This window comes from Amphiprion ocellaris, chromosome 15 (genome assembly GCF_022539595.1).
Source record: "Amphiprion ocellaris isolate individual 3 ecotype Okinawa chromosome 15, ASM2253959v1, whole genome shotgun sequence".
Classification (NCBI taxonomy): Eukaryota; Metazoa; Chordata; class Actinopteri; family Pomacentridae; genus Amphiprion; species Amphiprion ocellaris.
In genome coordinates, this window is record NC_072780.1 from 16,141,463 (window position 1) to 16,159,455 (window position 17,993).

The 17,993-nt window shown below is 41.4% G+C and overlaps 1 pseudogene; it reads left to right on the plus strand.

The window, feature by feature from the left end:
• Window positions 1-2,199: 2,199 nt before the first annotated feature.
• Window positions 2,200-17,993, plus strand: part of LOC111562437 (growth factor receptor-bound protein 10-like) — a 45,292-nt pseudogene continuing 29,498 nt past the window's right edge.

The window sequence follows — 17,993 nt, forward strand, 5'->3', positions numbered from 1 at the left end:
CAGCTGCTGTAAACACCACGCTACTGCAAGTACAGTTTAACCTCAAATGACAACAACACACTGCTGAAACCGCTCAATCTGATAAGTAATTGCAGTCCTTAATATAATGAGTACAAATGCTGCGGAACTGCTACAGATGTCGTGGAAGTTCTGCCAAGTTTTGTAACTGAGTATAAGCGCTCCCATGTGACAGAGAGGTTGTGTGATACTCCATATGTTTTTTCAATGTACCTCCTGGTGTTGGCTGTGTAAACAAAGGCCTATATGAAGTCCAGATTCTGCAAATAGCCTACACCTTTGACCTATTTACAGAGCTCATGAAACACCACCTAAATGTGCTGATGTTTGATTTTTGGCAGGTTTACACTTCTGATACTGGAGGGTGTCTGCTGGGAGAAAGAGCATTTTACTGCTTCATCTGAGATGTCTATGTGGCAGAGGAGGTGTCGCCTTCTGTGTTCATAAATGTTGTGCTGTTATATGAATAGCCGTGTTTGCATAAAGTATCTCTCTACTTACTGGATCTACTTCTCCAAGCGTCCTTTTTATCTGCTGTCAACCCCAACATGTGTTGTAGGTCTGAGAGCAGATAAAGTGGAGGGTTTAGTTAACCTGTGAAAGGGTGAAATCTGAGTTTGTAAATGGCCACTGGCTGATGGATGGGTGGAAGGGGAGGAGACGTCGAGGATTATCTAACACAGTACAAACAATTTATGGCCCGTAGGAGAAGTTAAACGGCCTTAGTGCTACCATCTGTACACGTTGTCTTCAGAAGCTATGTAGTAGTAACTCACTACTCTAACTTTTTTTGATTCAGTGGTTTGGGGGATGGGTTGAAGTACAGCCCCGAAGGCCAAACACCATTTAATTTTATCTGCAATGAGTGATATAAGCTGTGTGGCTATGCTCTGCTGCACTGATGACAAATACCCATAAATGCACTTATTTCCCCTGTAATATAACACCTCAATGATAAATGAAGGAATCTGTGTGTGTGTCTGTTCTTTGTTTTTCTCGACAACTGCTCATCTGATCTACTTCACATACGGCAGGTGTATTGCAGGGAGCCTGAGGAAATGCGATGTCAAGTTTGAAGTCATTTGGATGATCAGTTGTCGTTTTAGGAGGTCGTCTTCTGACTGAAAGTTGTTTTCTGTTTGAAACGGTATCCTCAGTGGGCCTCAGTATAGTACAGTATACATATTTTAAACATTTACAGACAATATGGCTGAACAGGTTTCACTTACTACATATAAAACATTATTGTAGAGTCACTTTCTGTATGACAATCATGTCTGTATACACATATCAGCCAACTGGTTTCCTGATGTTGCGTTGGTCCAACTGAGGCCTGAACCTCACAGGATGTCCTGTGGTGTCTGACACCAGGACGCTGGCAGTGGAACCTTTGGGGCTTGTGGTGTGTATGGATCTGGGGAGTTTAGAGGCTTTTGTTCTCTGTTGTGTTCCTTGAGATGTTCCTGAGCAGTTTTCGCTGTGTGTCCTGCTTGGGATTTTGGGGAGTGTTGTTGCCATGCTGGATTGTGCTTGGGTCATACTGCAACAAGATCAATTTTAATATTTATTTTTTAATATTGTGGCTGCTCTTTGTAGGTTGTCCAAAAAGGTGGGTCCCGTTGATGACTTACAGTCTGTTTATTGTATTCAACAGTGTGATAGTGGCCTTATCATACTTTGTCATTTTTAACTCTAAATATAGTTGGATTTTTTAAATTTGTTTTGCTGGTGTAAATGTGTGATTATATGTGACATAAATGACATACGCCTCAGGTGATACAGCAGGTACATACCGTTAACCTGCAGTAGTGACACCAGATGGATGGTTTGATATAGCTGTGTCACTTTAGCTCAGAGTACAGTGGAAACCTCCTTCTGCCTGGAGGGTTAAAGTCAGGTCTTGAACACGCTGCAAAAACCGTCAACGTCCACTGTTACTTTGAGCTCTAAACTGTCAAAGTGTCACAGCTTCAGAGATGTTGGTGGAAAATTCTTATTCAAAGACATTGCGAACATTTTCTCAGCTCGTCAAATCGGGTGCATTTTTTGCAGTGTGCTGCTGTGAACAGGGCGGGGCGGGGAGAGAGGGGGGGAGGTTTCCTTCACCAGAAGGAGAGAGAAGGGGAGGGAGGGAGCGCGCACGTCCCCGTGTGTGTGCGTCTTCGTGCGTGCGTGCGCGTGTGGAACGAGCGAGGGGAGTCAGCTGGTGGAAAAGTGCAGAGAGCGGCGGATGGCGTGCGTGTGTTTGGATGCGTGAGTGTGCGCTTGTGTTTGTGTGCGTGTGTGTGTGTGTGTGTTTGTCGCGTGTGCAAGGAGAGCAGTTCGTGGGGGAACGAGGTGAAGACAACAGAGCAGCGGACAGTTTTTTCTTTCTTTCTTTTTTTTTTTTTTTTGGTTGGGGGGTAGAAGCAGCAGTTTGTGTGGAGATCCAGACGAGGACAGTCGAAGCGCGCCGGCTGTCGATCCGCCGCGCGTCCTGGACACGATCCGGAGCTGCGTCCTGCCCTTTCATTACCGTAAGCACTTTGTATGTTTGTTTGGGAACTAATATTTCTCAGTGGGACCGCACCATTTATGCCTCGGTCAAAGGAGCCTCGTAAACTCGGATTTACTGGCAGAAGTAGGACTTTACTGGTGTGTGTTTTTTTTTTAAGCTGTTATATGAGATTAAAAGTCGCTGTGCGCATTTTTAAAAGTGTGTCAAACCAAGGCATCACTGCAAAACTGCGTTTATGTTCGCTTTTTTGGAGATCACCAGCTGGAGCAGAAAGTTATTCTCTCAAATTACATAACTACAATCACACTTGGATTGTATTGCTGATGGTGGAAGGAGGTTTTAGGGCTTTGAAGCCAAAGGTTGACATAACCCCCTGGACACACCGGACAGTCTAGATGCTCCATCGGTGTCAAGAAGCTGCTCGGTGGAACTATGTGTCTTCTGCTAACTTTGAATCAGAAAGAGCTGCTGGATGAGTGTATGTATGTATGTGTGTATGTGTGTGTGTGTGTGTTCATGGTCTGTCATAAAGCTCCTTTACCTGTGACTTGATGTAGGCAAATCTGTGCTTGTTGCTACATTTCCTCTTTCCTTCCCTCCTGGTGCACAAAGAAGACTTCAGGTCTGTGCAGGATCAGGCAGCATTAAGGCGCGCAAGAGGCTCTGAATTGCTGGCTTTTACTGCTGTGTGATGTTGGTGAGAGCGTAGATTCCTAATTGCAAACCAGTAACTAAAATGCATCCATTCCATTAAAGGTGCAGGAGTGGGCGTGTTGTATGGGCAAACACACACACACACAGTCACACACTCACACGTGTGGCATTATTAAGTTGCTCCCTGCCCCATTTAATTCTCTAGATCCCCCCTTATGACCAGTAAAGCTGAATTTATTCCCTTTCTCTGCAGGAGGAACCACAAATGTCAGCAAATGTCAAGCACTTGGAGCACTGGCTTTGCTTTCAGGCTTATTAGCTGCACGTACAATCAGCAGCGCTTGCCCTTTTGGCCAGCACTTTGATTGGTGTGTGAACAACCTATATGCAAGAGCATGTGAGACCCACAAAAAAAAAAAAAAAAAAAAAATGGGGAAAAAAAAGGCGTGCGATTATCAGCAGTGGAGAGGGTGTCTTTTCAATGTGTGTCCAACTGTGCACACACATTTAGACACACATTCACTGTCAGCAGAGTGGCCTAAAGATAGCAGAGCCCCAATGGAAACAGTAATTAGTGGGGTGAAAAGAGAAGAGAGAAGGAGGAGGAGGAGGAGCAGGAGGAAGAGATATTGTTTGAACCATCTGATATATGTTATATAATGACCTGTACAATGGAGACACGCTGGGAGAGAAAGTGTAGAGGAATCAGCAGAGTCAACGAGTGAGAGGAGCTATTTAGTGAAAGAGATGCAGCAGCGTTAGATTCAGTTTGCTCAACCTTTGTTGGAAGCGGTATCAGTTGCAGCACTTCCCTGAAGTGTATATGTGGGCTGCAGAAAGTTGCTCCTTCTTGTAAGGAGTGATGTTTTTGTTTTTTATGAGCTGGAGATCTCTAAAATGTTATTGCAGCCATCTATGAAATTGGATGAGCAGATAGGAGTTCATAAAGGGAGCAGACGATTAGATTTCCATGGTGATCCGGGATTTCCACCAGCAGACGAAGAGAAGTACTTTGGAGCCAAAACAATGAAACAAGTGGAGATAGAAATCTGATTCCAAAATGACATTAGGCAGAGCCAAGGAGCTCATTTATCGTCTCATTTACATGATTTAAATGAGGTTTGTGGTGGAACAGCAAGTAGGAGAATCTTTTTTTTTTTTTAACGCTCTCGAATGCAGAAAAATAAACACAAGACTTAATGCTGGACAGCTTGAGATGGATATTTATTACAGCGTGGGTCCTCTTTCCAAACACACACACATACACACAACTTCCCGCTGCTCTCTCACAGCAGATAATGCAGTGGAAATAGCCAACTCCTATTTCAAGTTGCTTCAGAAAGGCCCCCCTCCTCCTGCTTTTTCTTCCTCATCAGTCTGCAGGTGGTGAGTGGTCATGTGTTGCTAGCTTGGAGAGGGTTTCTTATTTAGTCTTAAGCCCCAGGCTTTGTTTGGGGACTGACTTATGTATGTGTGTCTGTGTGTGTGTTGTACACAATGGCTGTGTTTACACTGGATTCAGTGTGCACATGTTCATCCATGCATGCACATTCATTCGCACATGCAGTCTTTGTTTTCTCTTTAGGTGAGAGCCGGGGTGTAGGCTTTTAGTCTTCTTAGAGAATAGATTACAGTTTTACAAAGTTGTTGCATCATATTTAGCACAAATCACATTACTCACCTGGGAGGGTTTGTGAGTTTGATTAATTCAAATGTTATTTTAGTTGTTTTGTGTTATAATTCAGTATTATTCTATTCCTTTTGAAAATTATTTAAATAAGGCTTTGTGGTAAACATCTCATTGTGGTTTTCTGACAAATATGGCAGTTTAGTTAGTGATGTCACTTTTAAAAGTCGAACTTCAGTTCAGTATTCACCGTGAAAGAGATTTTAAACGAGTCACCATGAAAAGCATCACTTGATTTGTAAAACCACTGACACAAAAGCAAAAAGCCTGGGTCAAGCGTGCTGCAAAATGCATGAAGTGTGACTATTAAATAATGATGTCAGTCAGACCACAGCCTAATCCACATATTAGGCATTCATCAATGGGATGGATGAGCAACCCCTGAAACTTTCAATCTGCTTGGATGAAATACAATTGAATTACCGCATTAGTTTCATTATTTAACTGCCACAATATCCTAGAACACAGCCTTTGCCAATTGCATGGTTTAAATTCTAATTTCACCTGGAAATCGATAAATTGTTCGGCCCCAGATTTTAGGTGCTGTTTTCTTTCTGTCTGATTTCTGTTTTGTGTCTGTCGTTGATGTGCAGGGTGCTGGAGAGACCAGAGGGTCATTCCCTGCAGAGGCAACGCTGAGGAAACATCATGGCCTTAGCGGGATGCCCTGACTACTTCTTACGTCACTCAAACTACCAGGTGAGTTTTACATGTGCTGTATGGGTGTGTGCTTCTTGGTGATGGTGCATTGCAGCATATTAATCAAGAATACTTTAAGATAATGTTGCACTACAGATAAGTTTTCATGAATAGAAAAACTTGCGTAGGCCTTCAAACTTTTATTGTTTTGATATTTTGATTTGCAATTGCAGGAAAAGTACAGGTGTAACACATTACTTCAACAATGGCTCCCAGTGAGTCTGCAGTTTATCTAATAAGGTGCACCTGTGGTCCTCATTTTTCAAGATGGATGATCAACAACAATGAGAAGGCTGTAGCCAGCTAACGATGACAGAAAGTCACACAAACCTTATTAACTGCTGTAATTGTAGGAGAATTGCTGGTATGTTTCAAGCTAAAATGAATTTACTTCAGTTTAGGCCAATTTCAGTTGAGAGTGTAGAAAAAATTAAAACTTTTTAGAGTTTATCTACATTTTTCCACTAATGACAAAAAACATCTACCTCAGAACTTTAGTCCTTTATCCTTTGGCGGTTTACCTGTATGTGTGTATACTCTGTGTTAGCTAAGCAATTAGAGATGAGGGAAAATTCATTCTGCTGCATTTTATTGGCCATAAGCATAATATCAATCATTGCAAATGTCAAACTGACACAAATTAACTCACTTGTGGAGTGAAATTAACAGATTGCTGTTTGAGTGTGTAGCTAGCTAACTGCTGTATGCTATGTTAACCACTGTGTTAGAGATTTTAATGTTTCACTACATCTCAGCAATGAAGTTGGTAAGTAAAATGCTATCATAGCGATAGAAATAATCCACAAAGTCCAGTATGTTTAAGACGTAAACAGAGCAATATTCCAACAGTGACATACTTTACAAAAAATTTAATGCACGTTATGGCAGCATTGCCAAACCACCACAACTGTTCACCAGAAACATGTATTACCAGAAATGATATCTATAGTATCTCCCTGAAGCTATAGTCAGTCTTTTTAAAATTCAGTTTTGGCCTTTTTATCTGCTGTATTCTCCTTTGTGTTTCCAAGCTCACTTTGACTGTAATTTGCTGCAACGATTTTAGTATACTGTGGGTTTAAAGCTATCAGAGCAACTTGCTGTTGATGGACACGAGGTTAATTTAAACCATATGGTGAATTTGTGTTTTGGACAAACAAAATGGTAAGCTAAAAGAGGCTAAAACGCTTCACACAAAGAACTGCAGAGTTTGAGATAATTCTCTGTTTCTCTGAGTTGCTTCATTTTGGTTGTACTTTATAGCCCTGTGTTTACATAAAATGTAGAAATTGTTACAGCTTTAAGTTTGAATTATCTTTAGGCTACAAAAGGGTTTGTTTGGTTAATGAGCTAGAAAATGACTATAGTTAGATTTCAGTCATCACAAGTACAGTGACACAGACCTCTCTCTGTGTACCAACATGTGTACAGTGGATTTGTGAGTCCACTAGCTTCACAGTGAATGACTCTCGGCCTAGTTAGGTGAAATATGGCGTCTCTGCAACACAACAGACCCACTTCCACTGTCCAACTCCTGCAGAATGAGCCCTTTGTTTCTCAGCTTGGATTTTCTCCTCTCCAACCCTCAAGTAACCTAAAGAATTTGGCTAAAGAGCATCGTGGAGGTCTATAAATAGAGCCCTAAACAAACAACAATAACAAGCTGTGGATTTTGTTGTGCGACAGGCCTGAAAGCATGGGATTGATGGTATGACGTCTTACTGGGACCGATGGGACGATGGAGGTGACGTAGCCTCAGCTGCCTTATTCCTCTTAGCGGAGGTACAAAAATGCAGCTCCCTGCTAACCCAAACCGTGGGACCGCTGAGCCCCTGCTGAGCTGACATTAAGTTGGATTGGTTCACGTTAGCTTCCAGGAAAGGGTTTTGCACCAGCAAGACTGCAGTGAATAGTGAATTGAATCCCCATAGAAAACAACATTCCTCCACCCTGCATCTAGCAGAGAAAAAACAGGGTTTGATAGCTAGACTGAGAGAAGTGGGTTACAACATTGCTGTGTGTGTGTGTGTGTGTTTCTTATGTAAAGCTTGCCAGTTGTCATGACATAGCATGGCACACGCACACACACACACACACACACACACACACCCCACGGAGTCTCTCTGTAGGCAGTGACTGTAGGTTTAGTGTGTATAGATAAGGAGCAAATGAGCCCTTTTTTCTGGATACTTACATAACGCTATACATAACGCTGGGCATGTTTGGGAATCTGGGCTGTGTTCCAGACTCGTCTCCGAAGTGTTTGTGTGCATGCGTGCTTGTGTGTGTGTGTGTGTGTGCGCGTGCATGCGTGCTTGTGTGCGTGTGTGTGTGTGTGTTGCGCGTCTGTCTATCTTAGTGAGAACTTTGGATCTCTGCCAAAGATGTCTCAGATGAAACAGCCAGCAAATCTTGCTTTCCTTCTCTGTTTTCCTTATGTATGCATTTATAAATGTGCATGCACACACTGCAGAGCACCAACAAACCACCGTCAACAGACTGGAATCTCACCTGATTTATGGTTTTAACTGGTCAGAAGAATGAAGCATCTAATGGCTCCTCTCCCACCAACGTCAGCATTTATTCCATTTGTACACCGTATCTGTTCTGTCCGAGAATATGGACGGCAGTTCCTTCTGTCTTTATGTTCTTAGAGGTCAGAGGTTAGTGGCTTTACACAGTGGTGGTAATAGACATGCTCAGTTGTGTTTGTGCTTTCGAGGAAGCGTGTCCTTTGATGCGCTGGGAGAAAGTATGTTGAAATGCCTAGCTGTTAATGCTGTGAGCTATGGAATGAAAGAAGAGAAGTTTGCTAATAATAAAAGAGATGTCAAGAGTAGTTACAGCATGTCTATCCAAGAGCAACCCCAATATGTCAAGCTGATTGAAACTCCAGGCCTAAGATTTCCTCTGCAACTGCTGCTGACTCTAAGAACCATGACACTGGTCCAATTACATGTAACTGCGTAAGACTCCAAAATACAAGACAAGGAGCAAGTCACGTCCAAGAAAGCTACAAAAGATGACTCCTCAGTTTTTGCTAGCAGGTACTTTCTGGAAATCACCTCAGCACTACAGATTCAAAGCATGAGGTCCTCTGGAGTAACAGAACAAGCTGTCAGAGACGACATTCTTCAAAGCCAAGACAAACAGAATCTTTTTCCACTGTCCCTCAAAATCTTTTTCATTGCCCTGTTGAGGTGTACAAGAGATAATATTTAGAAGGAACTGTTCAAAGATGGATTTAGTACAGACTGTTCATAATCCACCAAAATGTTCTAATATTCTGCCTCTGTTTCTATGTGGTCTCACTGTCCCAGTCCCAGAACATATAGATAGAATGACCTGATAGCAGAGTGGTGAGCATATCTCATAACATTTCTGGTTTTAATCCTGGCTGGAATTAGTCTTTCTGTATTTCATTTCCCTGTTCTGTCTCCCACATTACTTGTCTCTGCAATCTACTAATAACAGAGTCTAAATAAAGGCGAATGCCCAAGATTTAATCGTAAAAAGAGAATGTTAATCAATTTTTAAATGTTTTTTTTTGGTTTGTCACTGTCTTTTTTTGACAGTCAGATTGATGTCAGCATTTAGGTAGGGCTCTATAGTTTGTGTGTTAACTTAACGAGGATGAGGTACTCGCTGTCTGTGGTACGTTGACCTGAGAATAAGCAAACTCTGTTTAAATGGTGAAACTGTGAATGTTTAATGCTTGTAGTGAGATTTTTAACCACTATACAGTGCCTATGACAAGGAAGTTCTCTCCTTTTACTGCTTTTCAATGTAGTCAGTTTAATAATTTTGTTTATTTTGGCTTTTTTTGACAAGAATTTGCAGAAAAACCAAGACTCTGTAATGTTGAATTAAGTGATTTACTTTAAAGAGGGTGGAAACTTGTGCAGTCACCTATTTTACATTTGATATTTTTAAGTAAATTACGTCACTTTGCAGAAACGTGTTTTCACTTTGACATGAAAGAATCTTTTTTGTAAATTAATGTCTAGATAAGCCACATTAAGTTCTCATTAAATTGAACTGGCTGCTGTTGCTCCAGGACAATGCACCGCAGTACAGGTGTATAAGGTTCATGGGGCAACAGTTCAAAGCCACGTTTGGCCACATATTGTATATATTGACCAATGGGTAATGTATTCGTAAGTTTTCTGTCCACTGAACATCCCCTACCCTTACAAACAGCAATGCGTTTACCAAAACTAAAGATGCTCAGTGACTGTACTGAATGAACTTTGATGAAAACAAGTTGAAGATGTCACAGCAATTATGTATAAACAAGATTTGTTGAATGATGCAGTTGTGAAACTGGAAATACAAGATGAGAGGACAGAGTCACAAGCATCAAAACAACAAGAAAGCCTTCTTTCATGCACTATACCACTTGTTGGCTTAAGACTAGTAATATCAAGAATGCTGTTTAGAACTATTTGCTTTAACTGTTGTGCAAAACAAATCACATATTTTGCAGAGAAACCAGGGCCAACTGTAAACAAACGGTGATGTTTGTCACATTGAGCTCTTTTGTCACTTGACCGCCCAGCTGATCACTAAGGTAACATCAGTACACTATCTCTTCCAACTATAGTCAGACAAAACGCATTAGATTTCACTGTGAGGTTTTTATGGGGAGTGTAGCCATTAAAGGTTACTTTTTTACTGCAAGAGTGCTGCGGAGGGGAGGGTAATTTTCCTGCATTTACTTGTAGCTGTATATTAACACTGCTGCTACTGATAACTGTTTCTAGAACTAGGACACTGTCCTGCCTTCAACTACACATACAGTGTACACAGTTACACTCCTGTGCCCAGGAAAAAGCAATGTGAGAGCAGTGCTGATAGTACGGAAACAGGAATGATCAATATTAGCATAGGTCTCATGATTTGATAAGTAAACAACTAAACTCTTGATTTTTCTGCCTGATTTCAAAATCTGGAAAATAACTACATACATATTCTCTACAAATTGTGCTCGTCCCAATTCTTTATCTCAGCTGATTCTCTTACTTTTGTTAATTATCGAAATGACTACAGTATTTCATTTAATGTCCCTCAAATCATTCACATTTCCATAGTACAGCCTGGTGTCTTAAAGGAACAGTTGGACATTGTGTTAAGAAGTCTAATTCGCTGTCTTGCTGAGAGTTAGGTGAGGAGATTGATTCTGCTCTCATGCTTATGTAATTAGGCTACAGCCAGCGGTTAGCTTAGCTTAGCACAAAGCCTGGAAACTGGGTGAAACAACTAGCCTGGCTCTGGCCAAAGTAAAAAGCTCAAATTCAACTACCAGCCACTTTTAATCACACAGATTAACAATTTGTATCTTGTTTGTTTGATCTGTAAAACATTATGTGTAAAACTAGTTGATCCAGAATAGCTGTAACTGTCTTTGTGCTATGCTAGGCTAAAAAGTTCAACTACTAATCTAAGGAAGTTTGTGGTCTTGATCTGAATTTGGATTTGAAGAGCACTGACAGTAGATCTGTCAAATTAATAAGCAAATGCAAAGTTTTCTCAGCTGTTGGTGCATAAGTCTACTTTTCTGTGGATTTGGAGTAATGCTGACTGTTATTTGCATGTTGACTTGCATGTTTCTTACATGATGTGCTGAGCACACACTACATCAGAGGGAGTTTAGTAGCTAAGTTTTTGTACCTCAGCCTTAGCTGAAGCCTGCAGACTTTCTCTGTCAGCCCATAGGCCCTGTAGCCAAGTTGCCTTCCTTGGAAAGCTTTTGGCTGCTGCTTCTTAGAGCTATAAATCTTACTCTGGGCATTTATGGATGTTTTCGAAGCACCGAGGGGAGCTGCAAGTGTGTGTATGTGCATGCATGCACAACAGGACCTCTGGCCACGAGCAGTTCCTGGAAGCAACGCTTCCGCGTTCTTCTTTTTCCTGGAAAAGGGAAGATTGAAAATTTGTTTGACTTTTTCCCCCCTCCCTTTCTCCTTTGCTGTTTTCTTGCCTCTAGGCTGCTTCAAATTAGACAATGTGTGAGGAACTTGGCAGTGTGTGTGTGTGTGTGTGTGTGTGTGTGTGTGTGTGTGTGTGTGTGTGTGTGTGTGTGTGTGTTTGTGTGTGTGTGTGTGTGTGTGTGCGTGCACACGTGCACATGTGCACATGCGCGGGTTTTTGTATGTATCTCCAGACATGTGAGATATGCTGGGGATGGAGTGTTTTTGTTCTAAAAATGATTGATATGCTTTTTTTCTTTTTGAGATCCTCAAATTGCTATGTGTAAGTTTCACACATGAGAGTTTAAAACAAAAAGTGTGTGTGTCTGAGGCAGACAGAGGAAGGCTAAAGACAGTGGAAGGGAAAGGTCAGAGGGGTCACAAAGTCACAGTGCCTTAAGGCCACAGTGTCACTGGTCTCTGAACATAAGACTTGATGTTACTGGAGAGCAGAGACATGAACCCACCCTGTGCCTGACCATCTGAACTGTGAAAATAACATGTTGTCCTAGTGTTCACTAAAATATCTGACATCTTATATGCACTGCATATTTTTTACCACAGTATTTTTGCCTTTTATAAGAATTTTTTTTTCTGTTGTTTTTTTTTGACAGGAAAGGATGGAGCGCTCTTCCTCTCGCAGACCTGAGGAGCTGATTGGTCCAGGCTTTCAGCGTTCAGCAAATCAGAATTTGCCACATCACCATGGTACTCTCCTCTCTTCTCCTTATCTAACCTATGCCAGATTTATTCAGGAATTTAAATGGCATCATTTGAAATATGGTTATTAACCTTCAATCTTTTTATCTGTTCTGGTTGTTGTGAAAGATTAGTGAAATAGTTCCATCCATATTTTACTCCTTTCTTTTTCATATGTTTCTGTATAGCTATTTGCTATACCACTTGCTATTTGCTCGCCCCTTTCACACTCTTCCTGTCTACATATAAACCCCTCATCTCCTTCGCTGTTTTCATTCCCACCAAGCCACTGCCTCCCTGTGCCACTGCATGCTCTGCTCTCCAGACGGAGAGGTTAATGACAAGTGTTAAACTGTTCTTCCCCTCTTGCACTGCTCAGCACTTTTCTTAACCCCACCTGCCTCCAACACCGTGCCCCAGTATTAGCCTGCCCCCAATATATTCCCAGAAATCCCTTCCAGTTGTCATGGGAAGTCTTGGGAATCCTTTTGCGAGTAGCCAACCTGAGAAGAGCCCTTTTTTCTCCCCACTGGGTTGGTGGTTTGTCGGATTGTCTGCTCTGCTGATGTGTGGTGGTTATGCTCGTGCGAGAGCATTGTAAATATAACTTCACATGAATGGGGTTAGTGGATGGGGTGTTTATATTGGCTTGTAGGTCAACCAGTACTTGGCTTGTAGGTCAACCAGCACAGGGCGGAGGAAGATTTAAATCTGGCAAATGATACTGATTTAGTTAAAGTCTTTGGATGAAGATAAGGATTAATTTTAGACTTTTAATTTCTATTGATGTAGTCAACAAACACTACAAACAGTTAATCTAGTTTTCATCAGTGACATTTAGGCCCATATTAGTGTTTTTATTTTTATATCCTCTAAGCACTTTAAGGTCATCTTTGTGTACAGTTACTACAGTTACAGATGCTATTCTTGTCTGTTGCGAAGTTAATGGAAAAAGCTCAGGGTCCCTTTGCTCTTCAGTGATGCAACATACAGACTCTCCTCAGTAAGTCCAGTTAACATTATCGTGTGCTGGCTATTTGAATAGAACTGCTCACTGCACCTACCTGTTTTCTCCTTTACAGAACAGCAACACCCTTTAGAAGATGATTCCCCAAACTTTACTTGTCAACTAAAATCCAGTTTACTGTCTGGATTTAGCGTGACATAAGACAGTAAATGGTTGGAAAACATTCATGCAGTTATCCAGCCCTGTTTCTTAAGTGAACATCTAGAAGAAACATTAAATGGAATGCCATCATTAATACTAATTCATACTTACGGCAATATATAAGAAATCAAGACTCAAGACACCAGTTTGTCTACAAACAGTAGCCTCAGTGTACCAAAATGCAATGCTCGCCTTAGTTTTTTTTCTCAAGTGGAAAGCCGCCTTGCGCTGATATTGCTGTCTTCGTCTACACATAAAAATAAACTGATTGCAGCAATTTCATATCCACTTTGTGGTACTTGTAAATGTAATTGTGAGAAATGGAAAAGCACTAACTGAGGCGCAAGTTGATGAGTCAGGTTGGTTGGAAATGGAAAAGTAAATCACAATGCTTAATCATAAATAACCCATAGACTGCAATGAATTAAACCACAAATTGATGATGCTATCAGCATTACCACAGAGTTTAAAGAATTCTTTGTTGCCAGTGTCTGTGTACTTTAGGTTTATGTGCAGTTGTCCAAATATTGAGCTATGCTGATAACATGTTGCGCTGAGAACTAGTTGTCAGTTCTCAGATCATGCAAAGTAAGGGCAAGTTCATATGTATACAAGAGAATTGACTGAATACTTAGATTTAATATAGAGCAGCTGAGTTATAGAAAATAAGCTGCAGGTTATATTGATAAAGGAGTTATGTGGTTCGACTTGACTAAACGTCTCATTGACAAAGCGCTAACCTGTAAAATTTCTTCTGTTTTCAAGGTGACTTATTTGGCTTTTAGTGTAGCCATCAGTCACTACAGCCAGCTGAAGTTTCCCTCATGTTATGTTTGGTAGGAAAAAAAGATGACTCCAGTGAAAAGAGTCAAAGTCAGTGAGCCACAGTTTCATTCTGGCGTTGCACGACACAGAAACCCTACATCAGCCTCACTGATGGATGTGTTGTATATTTAGATCATGGCTGGCTCAGGTTACATGCCCTTCATTTATGCTAGGCCTGTCTTTCTGATAATCTGGTGACAGGTCTTGCTGTGTACCTTTTTGTTGATTCTATGCACGTGAGCTAATACACTGCACTAGATTTAATGTTTAAATTTTCTCTTATTTGATTTATGTGCTCTTTTCCAGAGTTACCCTGCATACCCTCATTAGCTTTGGATAAGCAGAGACTTCTGCTGGTAACTCGTGATAGCTGGAGGCTTCAAGTTCAGTGACTTGTATCTCAGAATAATTGTTAAGAGAGAAAAGCATCATTAATTCACTTTACACACCCGCTTTAATGAATCATGCTCATTAGTTTGAGTTTGACTTTATCGGTTTTAAGGATGACATGTACCTCCCATAATGTGAATGCACTGATAACACAAATGCAATCCTTACACAGGAAAACAACACCTAAACTGTACTGTATTTGCTGAAAACAAATAGGATATTTATGCATAAAGTGCATCTTTTTACACAAAATTACACCACTCTGTTTTACAGCATATAAATGAACTTGGTTGCACTTTGCCCTTGAAAACCTCAACATCCAGCTGTCCTCACTGGCCTCCAGACTGCCGTCAGAGATCGATGATTGCAGGTTGCTGTATCCAGGGACAGAGAGCATTCATTCAGTGTATTCTGGGATCTTGCAGGAATGAACTGGCCAGGCTCGTATGGTAGGTTTTGTTGTCAGATGCTAGACAGACTGCAAATCGAAGTTAGAACCGGAGAGGGAAAAGGGATTTTCATTCTATATGTCCTCTGGTTTCTCAGCTAAAGCCAGCAATGTAGTTTGGGCCAAGCCAGTCAAATGAGGACAGGGAGGGATAGCGATACTGAGCAACAGCATAAAGGCAGCGTGGAATATATCTAGTTTTTAAAATTCTATCCATTCTTTTGCAACCAACCAAGTGTTTCCAACACATGGCATTTAACAGACTGGATGTCATGAAATAACCAAGTATTCACTCCATTGGATATGATAATAGACACATCAAGAGTGGACTTAATAAGGTTGTCGATGCTGACTTGTGGAATGTGGCAGACATTTTTGGGGGGGCACCATCTAGATCATCATGTGGCAGATGGTCTGTTGTACCATGGGGTCTGAATCAGTTTCTTAGATACCAAATGGTTGAGCTGTGGACATTCATGTGCCTGGCTTCAGTCCTAACTGGTAGTCCAGCATCCAATAAGCCACCAGTTCATTCTCATCTCTCGCTTGTCATATGTGGCATGATGTCATTTGAATAAAGCTGCATTTTAAGGTGGCTTTTTATAGTCGATGGATTAAGGATCATTGTCAATTGAAGTGATACTTCAGAATAGAAGCCCATTTGCTTGCTGCATTTATATTTTTGTTTAGTCTATATCATTACCCCTTTAAAGCAGACTATGTTTTTATGTAAAACTTTTTTGTTGCAACAGCGCAAAGCAACAAGATCGAAAATCTTACACTAATGAAGATGGAGGATCTTCTGATAAGCACACATTATATAATGTGTAGCTACTTTTCTTTGACAGTGACAAAGGATGTATTTCTACTCTGTTCAGAGAAATCTGCCACTGGTAAATGAACCAGTGATTCTTCACTACATCATTTACATTCAGAGATGTGCTCACTATTCAAGTAACTTCCACAGATCCATCTTAAACTGTAGCTACTGCCATTCTTAACAGCACTCAATCAAGAAAGATCTTTAAGTATTTTGAGGAGAGATATCCCCCTGAATTAGACACTCAAGCAATGAAAAACACAATTTCACACATGCCATTCGATCTAATAACTCTAGACTAATTACAGATGTAGACTTTGTAAAGTGTAACGATTTATTGGATGTGGTCTCCTTTTGTGTTGTTGGTGGCTTTCAACAGAAGCCACTGTGTCGATGGCAAACAGTTCCATTAAAATAACTGGCAAGTTTGAGTTAAACTGCTGATCTAGCTGCGTGATTTGAGCAGGAAACCAAAGGAACTCAAATTACACCTCAGCTACATAATATGAGCTAGTTTGATCATTTCCTACCTATAATATCATTAATGTCTGTGTGTATTTTAACATTGTAGAATGTAAATTTCTTTCTTTCTCGTATGAATACGAAAAAAACTAGTCTGTGTATAATAATTCATTCTTAATATTCTTGTCTCCTCCTTTAGAGGCAGCCTGACACCATCATTCCTGTATTTGATACTGATACAGAGGAGAGCGCACTTAGAGAAAGATTTATTGTCATCATTTGCCACGTTCAGAGCAGAGTGTTGTCAGGACAGCTCAGACCTTGTTATAGTTTGTGTACAGTGTGTCAAATGATATCAGTCATAGACCAGATCTCTGAAATCTATAGATAGTTGTCAGTTCAAATGTAGGTCTTTGTATGTAGAGATATTTTGCTTGTCACTGTTGCTGATGCCCCCATTGTGACCCTGAAACCACAGAGCCGTCAAATTATGAATCTGTTTGACCCCTGTACAGAAGTACTACCAGCTATAATCTTCACCAACTTCACCATCATAGTTTTACTGTTTTAAAATGCAGAGAATTGTGTTTCAAACACGCTGAAAGGAAGTGTATTATGTTTGCAGATGTTTAGTCAGAAACTATTGGACAAACTTTAACCTATTGATGGTGCTACTACGGTAAAGTCTAAGGGGGCAGTGTAGCTATTAGATGATGCACATGAACGCCACTATGAAACTTTCTGGTAATCCATCTGATAGATGTTGAGATATTGCCGTCTGGACCAGTGTTGCTCTCTCCAGACCCACGCTGCTCACAGGGCAACTACAAATGTTGAGACCAGAATCTGTGTGAAAAGGGATTGTTTTTCTTCCTGAATCTCATGTATCTAGATCTTTCCATCCGTGTGTAATAAGCTGATTTCAGGGAAGACATTTTAACAGGTTATGGCAGGAAAAACACAGGTGCGAATAGTAACATGCACTGTAAGTCGAATGTTTACGCCGTGGAAGCGCAGGCCTCCAGTATATCGCAGCTTTACATAATAACTACGTCTGACTGTCCTCATGTGCTCTCTTGTTCTTTCCCAAGAGTGTGCCCCCTCCTTCGTGCACCCCACCTCCCACCCGCCTCACCCGTGTCCCACTCATGAACCCCAGCATCACATGACCCTGTGTCCCAGACTGTCCTTTCTGTTTGTGTTCGTCTGTGCGTGCACGAGTGTCATGCATACCTCTTTGTGACCTGACATGAGCGACTCCTGCTGTTTTGGGTGCAGCTGCTTCTTTTCCACTCTCAGCTTGTATGTTTAGCGTGTGTGCGTGTGTTTGTGTACATGCAGTTCAATGCAATGCTTTTTCTGTAATTCGCTATAATTACAAGCACATGCTCATCAGCCCCGCATAGAGAACATGCTGTCCTATCCTCGCCTGCGTGTACATGCATGTGTGTGTCTGTGTGTTTGTGTGTGTCTCTGTGTCTCTCTCTCCCTGTGTGTGTGTGTGTGTGTGTGTGTGTGTGTGCGTGCGTGCGTGCGTGCGTGCGTGCGTGCGTGCGTGCGTGCGTGCGTGCGTGCGTGCGTGCGTGCGTGCGTGCGTGCGTGCGTGCGTGCGTGCGTGCGTGCGTGCGTGCGTGTGTTGGTATCCTACTTTGTCTTG